Below are 7,113 nucleotides of genomic sequence, written 5' to 3'. Positions count from 1 at the left end.
CATCTCCCCATCAGTTCATGTCTTTAAGAATATGAAATGTCAGAATAATAGTAGAGATAATGATTTATTTAAGCTTTATTTCTTTCATCACATTCCCAGTGGGTCAGAGGTTTACATACACTCAATTAGTTTTTGGTAGCATTGCCTTTAAATTGTTTAACTTGGGTCAAACGTTTCGGGTAGCCTTCCACAAGCTTCCCACAATAAGTTGGGTGAATTTTGGCCCATTTCTCCTGACAGAGCTGGTGTAACTAAGTAAGGTTTGTAGGCCTCCTTGCTCGCACATGCTTTCTCACTTCTGCCCACACATTTTCTATAGAATTGAGGTCAGAGCTTTGTGATGGCCACTCCAATAACTTAACTTTACTGTCCTTAAGCCATTTTACCACAACTTTGGAAGTATGCTTGGGGTCATTGTCTATTTGGAAGACCCATTTGCGACCAAGATTTAACTTCCTGACTGATGTCTTGATGTTGCTTCAATATATCCACTTAATTTTCCTCCCTCATGATGCCATCTATTTTGTTAAGAGTACCAGTCTCTCTTGCAGAAAAGCACCCCCACAATATGATGCTGCCACCCCCGTGCTTCACGGTTGGGATGGTGTTCTTCAGCTTGCAAGCCTCCCCCTTTTTCCTCCAAACCTAGCGATGGTCATTATGGCCAAACAGTTCTATTTTTGTTTCATCAGACCAGAGGACATTTCTCCAAAAAAGTATGATCTTTGTCCCCATGTGCAGTTGCAAACCTTAGCCTGGCTGTTTTTATGGTGGTTTTAGAGCAGTGGCTTCTTCCTTAGCTGAGTGGCCTTTCAGGTTATGTCAATATAGGACTTGTTTTACTATGGATATAGATACTTCTGTACCTGTTTCCACCAGCATCTTCACAAGGTCCTTTGCTGTTGTTGTGGGATTGATTTGAACTTTTTGCACCAAAGTATGTTCATCTCTAGGAGACAGAAGGTGTCTCCTTCCTGAGCGGTATGACGGCTGCGTGGTCCCATGGTGTATATACTTGCATACTATTGTTTGTACAGATGAACGTGGTACCTTCAGCCATTTGGAAATTGGTCCCATGGATGAACCAGACTTGTGGACGTCTCCAATTTGTTTCTACGGTCTTGGCTGATTTCTTTTGATTTTCCCATGATGTCAAGCAAAGAGACACTGAGTTTGAAGGTAGGCTTTGAAATGCATCCACAGGTACACCTCCAATTGACTCAAATGATGTCAATTAGCCTATCAGAAGCTTCTAAAGCCATAACATAATTCTCTGTAATTTTCTAAGCTGTTTAAAGGCACAGTCAACTTAGTGTATGTAAACTTCTGATCCACTGGAATTGTGATACGGTGTAATTATAAGTGAAATAATCTGTCTGTAAATTGTTGGAAAAATTACTTGTGTCATGTACAAAGTAGATGTCCGAACCGACTTAACAAAACTATAGTTTGTTAAAATTTGTTATGGCTGTGGGCAGTATTGAGTACCTTGGATGAATAAGGTGCCCAGAGTAAACTGCCTGCTACTCAGGCCCAGTTGCTAATATGCATATTATTTGGATTTGATTTGGATAGAAAACACTCTGAAGTTTCTAAAACTGTTCGAATGATGTTATACTCACATACATTTGAATGATGTCTGTGAGTATAACATAACTCATATGGCAGGAAAAAAACTGAGAAAAAAATCCAACCAGGAAGTGGGAATTCTGAGGTTTCTACACAGTCGACTACACAGTGTCTATGGGGTCCAATTGCACTTCCCAAGGCTTCCACTAGATGTCAAGTCTTTAGAACCTTGTTTGATGCTTCTACTGTGAAGTGGGTGCGAATGAGAAGGGAATGAGTCAGAGGTCTGCCAGAGAGACATGAGCTGACCACGCACGTTCACGTGATAGTTAGCTTGCATTCCATTGCATTTCTGAAGACAAAATAATTCTCCGGTTGGAACATTATTGAAGATTTATGTTAAAAACATCCTAAAGATTGATTCTATACATTGTTTGACATGTTTCTACAGACTGTAACAGAACTTTTTGACTTTTCATCTGGACCTAGTGATCCCGAGTCATGAATTTGGATTACTGGGCTAAACGTACGAACAAAAAAGAGGTATTTGGACATAAATGATGGACATTATCGAACAAAACAAACATTTAGTGTGGAACTGGGATTCCTGGGAGTGCATTTTGATGAAGACCATAAGGTAAGTGAATATTTATAATGCTATTTCTGACTTCACAACATGTCGGATATCTATTTGGGTTGTTTTGGTCTCTGAGCGCTGTATTTAGATTATAGCATGGTGTGGTTTTTGGGTAAAGCTTTTTTGAAATCTTTCAGCGGTTGCATTAACGAGAAGCATATCTATAATTCTATGCATAACACTTGTATCTTTTATCAATGTTTGTTATGAGTATTTCTGTAAATTGATGTGGCTCTCTGCAAAATCACCAGATGTTTTGGAACTACTGAACATAACGCGTCAATGTATACTGAGATCTTTGTATATTAATATGAACTTTATTGAACAAAACATACATGTATTGTGTAACATGAAGTCCTATGAGTGTCATTTGATGAAGTTTATCAAAGGTTAGTGATTTATTTATCTCTACTTCTGCTTTTGTAACTCCTCTCTTCGGCTGAAAAAAAAATGGCTGTGTTCTGTGACTAGGCACACAACTAACATAATCGTTTGGTTTGCTTTCGTCGTAAAGCCTTTTTTGAAATCGGACACTGTGGTGGGATTAACAAGAAGGGTATCTTTAAAATGGTGTGAAATACTTGTATGTTTGAGGAATTTAGTTGTGGGATTTCTGTTGTTTTGAATTTGGCGCCCTGCACTTTCACTGGCTGTTAGCAGGATCTCAGCCCAAATAACAAGAAACTTGTGGAATGGTTGAAATACGAGTTTTTATGACTCCAACCTAAGTGTATGTAAACTTCTGACTTCAGCTGTATGTGGGCTAAAAATATAATTATTGATTGAGTTTGTGAGGTAACGTTTACATTTTGCTGCACTGTATTTTCTCTATTTTACTTTGTACATTACCTTCAGTCACTTTCTTAATTTCATTGACCTCTCTCTCATTGGCCATTATCTATGTTTCCAAAGCTGAAATGTACCACAAAAAAATGTAAGTACATTATAAAATTCAGTTTATTTACAAATGGAATGGTGTTGCTGTAAAATAGACTGGACATGAACATGGCCGTGGCAGGATCAAACAATGGATAATGATAGCAACAATTACAACAGCAATATTGTTGATAATAGAAATAACACCGGAGTTGTCATTCCTAAGTTCCTCAGTGTACTTCTTCCGAGCTTGCAGCTTCATCTGTGTAATGCTCAGTTTAATTTTTAAATCAACCATGCTGGTGCTGTGCTCCTGTAGCATTCTCTCGCCCGTCTGGAACTTGGCCTTCATTGCCTTCAGCTCAGAGTGGGTGATGCTCAGCCTCACTGCCTGCTCTACCATCATGGTCTTCTGACTCTCCCCCTGACTCTAACTAGCTCTCAGTCTAGCTCCCAGGGCTGTCACTTGTGACCTAGCGGCTGTCAACTCCATTTTGTGCTCCTCCGCCACAGCCCCTATTTTCTTCACTCCTGCTCTCAGCTTGGCTGGTTGTCTGTTTGTCAGTGGCACCAGCTTCGTTTCTTCTTGTCTCATCTTCACTGACCTGTATCTGTGTCTGTGCTCCACATAGAGAGAGATCACCAAAACCATGCAGCCACACTTTAACAGCCCTCATCTTCAGCTATACTTCAATGCAATTTGCTTAGAGTGGCTAGTGATACTGATTGCCCTCCTCATGTACACATGCTCTAGTTAAGCATTAATTGTACTTTTTCTCTCAGGGGTAAAACTGGGGACATTTGATCATGATAAAGGTACTTGAGGGGATGTCTGTGAGAAGTGAGAAGTACGAATTACAGTGTCGCTGTGCTGAACTCTCAGGTGCACAATTCCCACACAGGAAAAATAGAAAACACGTTTACAGTAAATGGTACACTGGCATAGTATGATAAAATACAGCAATATAGCTATTATGTAGCCGTCATTCAAGGGATAACGATAAAGGTATAATCTGGGTAATTACCCTGTACAAAGTGGAAGAGACACTTACACTGTACTCACCAATTGAATCAATGTTATTTTTTCCAGAAAAACAAGAGGAAAAAATATTGTACATTGCCATTTAACAGACACTTTTATCCAGAGCAACGTAATCAAAGTTAGTGCATTCATTTGAAGGTAGCTAAGAGAGGCAACAGCAAATCACAGTCATATTATGAAAAAATCTTCCCCAATATTAGGTATTAGCAAAGTCAGTGCTAGAAAAGAAAAAGATGAGATAGAGCTAGTTCAATTAAGTTTTGTGTTGAGGTGGGGGGACGTGGGCAGGGTGTTGTGGTGTTGTGTTAAGATGGCGCCGAAGAATGCTGAGGTTTTACATGTTCCTATCCAAAAGTAACTTCTGAACATCAGAAATCCGACATCATAAGTCTGAACATCATACAAGTCCGACGAGCCCGATGTGAATGACATACTGCTTTCGGCGGGCTGCCTTCGGAGAATTTGTAGGCGATCAAATAGGCCTCCACTGCCTTCCATTCTGCTAGCAAACGTGCAATCTTTGGAAAATAAAATCAATGACCTAGGTGGATGATTAAACTACGAACGGGACATTCAAAACTATAATATCTTATATTTCACGGAGTCGTGGCTGAACGATGACATTATCAACATACTGCTGGTTATGCACTGTATGTTGATAATGTCATCAGCAGGATATAACAGCGGCATCTGGTAAGACAAGGGTCTGAAACTGGATCCTGGGCTTCCTGATGGGCCGCCGCCAGGTGGTAAAGGGTAGGTAACAACACATCCGCCATGCTGATCCTCAACACTGGACCCCCCTGGGGTGCGTGCTCAGTCCCCTCCTGTACTCCTGTTCACTCATGACTGCACGGCCAGGCAATACTCCAACACCATCATTAAGTTTGCAGACGACACAACAGTGTTAGGCCTGATCAACGACAACTACGAGACAGCCTATAGGGAGGAGGTCAGAGACCTGGCCAGGTGTTGCCAGAATAACAACCTATCCCTGAATCAATCAATCAATCAAATTTTATTTATATAGCCCTTCGTACATCAGCTGATATCTCAAAGTGCTGTACAGAAACCCAGCCTAAAACCCCAAACAGCAAGCAATGCAGGTGTAGAAGCACGGTGGCTAGGAAAAACTCCCTAGAAAGGCCAAAACCTAGGAAGAAACCTAGAGAGGAACCAGGCTATGTGGGGTGGCCAGTCCTCTTCTGGCTGTGCCGGGTGGAGATTATAACAGAACATGGCCAAGATGTTCAAATGTTCATAAATGACCAGCATGGAACAAGGCAGAACAGTTGAAACTGGAGCAGCAGCACAGTGAGGTGGACTGGGGACAGCAAGGAGTCATCATGTCAGGTCGTCCTGGGGCACGGTCCTAGGGCTCAGGTCCTCCGAGAGAGAGAAAGAAAGAAGGAGATAATTAGAGAATGCACACTTAGATTCACACAGGACACCGAATAGGACAGGAGAAGTACTCCAGATATAACAAACTGACCCTAGCCCCCCGACACAAACTACTGCAGCATAAATACTGGAGGCTGAGACAGGAGGGGTCAGGAGACACTGTGGCCCCATCCGAGGACACCCCCGGACAGGGCCAAACAGGAAGGATATAACCCCACCCACTTTGCCAAAGCACAGCCCCCACACCACTATGTATGTATGAATGTAACCACTATGGAGATGATTGTGGACTACAGGAAAAGGAGGAGCGAGCAAGACCCCATTCTCATCGACAGAGCTATAGTGGAGCAGGTTGAGAGCTTCAAGTTCCTTGGTGTCCACATCACCAACAAACTAGAATGGTCCAAACACACAAAGACAATCGTGAAGAGGATATGACAAAGCCTATTGCCCCTCAGGAAACTAAAAATATTTGTCATGGGTCCTCAGATCCTCAAAGGGTTCTACAGCTGCACCATCGGTTGCATCACTGCCTGGTATGGCAACTGCTCGGCCTCCTATCTCAAGGCACTACAGAGGGCAGTGCGTACGGCCCAGTACATCACTGAGGCAAAGCTTCCTGCCATCCAGAACCTCTATACCAGGCGGTGTCAGAGGAAGGCCCTAAAAATTGTCAAAGCTTCCAGCCACCCTAGTCATAGACTGTTCTCTCTGCTACCACATGGCAAGTGGTACCGGATAGCCAAGTCTAGGTCAAAGAGGCTTCTAAACAGCTTCTACCCCAAGTCATAGGACTCCTGAACATCTAATCAAATGGATACCCAGACTATTTGCATTGCCCCCCCCCCCCTCCTGTCTTCTACACTGCTGCTACTCTCTGCTGTTATCATCTATGCATAGTCACTTTGATAACTATACCTACATGTACATATTATCTCAATTATCTCGACTAACTGGTGCCCCCGCACATTGACTCTGTACCGGTACCCCCCTGTATATAGTCTTGCTATTGTTATTTTACTACTGTTCTTTAATTACTTGTGACTTTGTTACTTTGTTAATTTTATTTTTAAACTACATTGTTGGGTAGGGGCTTGTAAGTAAGCATTTCACTGTAAGGACAACTTTTTCTGTATTGCTTTTAAGTCTTTTAATTAATGTTTATTTGTTAATAACACTTTATTCTCGCTAGCTATTTCTGTAGGTAGCTAACAAGTAAACTAAATTGTTGTATTCGGCGCATGTGACTAATACAATTTTATTTTGTTTTATTAATCAAGATTCTCTTTGAATAAGTAGGTTTTCAGATACCTACCTACATGACCTTAAGGTAACCCAATATAACTGTCACGGCCATTGCTGGAAGAAGACCAATGTTCAGTGTTGTGAGCGTACATTTTCCTTTTTATTTCAAAATGTCGCCAACAAAACAACAAACGAAAAAACAACTGTGAAGCTTAGTGCCATAAACAAAGTTAACCTCATAGTCCGCCCCATCCCGCATGCGGTCGCGTTACTACAGCCTCAAGCTCATTACCATAACGCAACGTTAGCGATTTCTAAAAATCGCAAATGAAATGAAATAAAT

The sequence above is a fragment of the Oncorhynchus keta genome, chromosome 12 (genome assembly GCF_023373465.1).
Source record: "Oncorhynchus keta strain PuntledgeMale-10-30-2019 chromosome 12, Oket_V2, whole genome shotgun sequence".
Lineage (NCBI taxonomy): Eukaryota > Metazoa > Chordata > Actinopteri > Salmoniformes > Salmonidae > Oncorhynchus > Oncorhynchus keta.
This window is presented reverse-complemented; position numbering follows the sequence as displayed.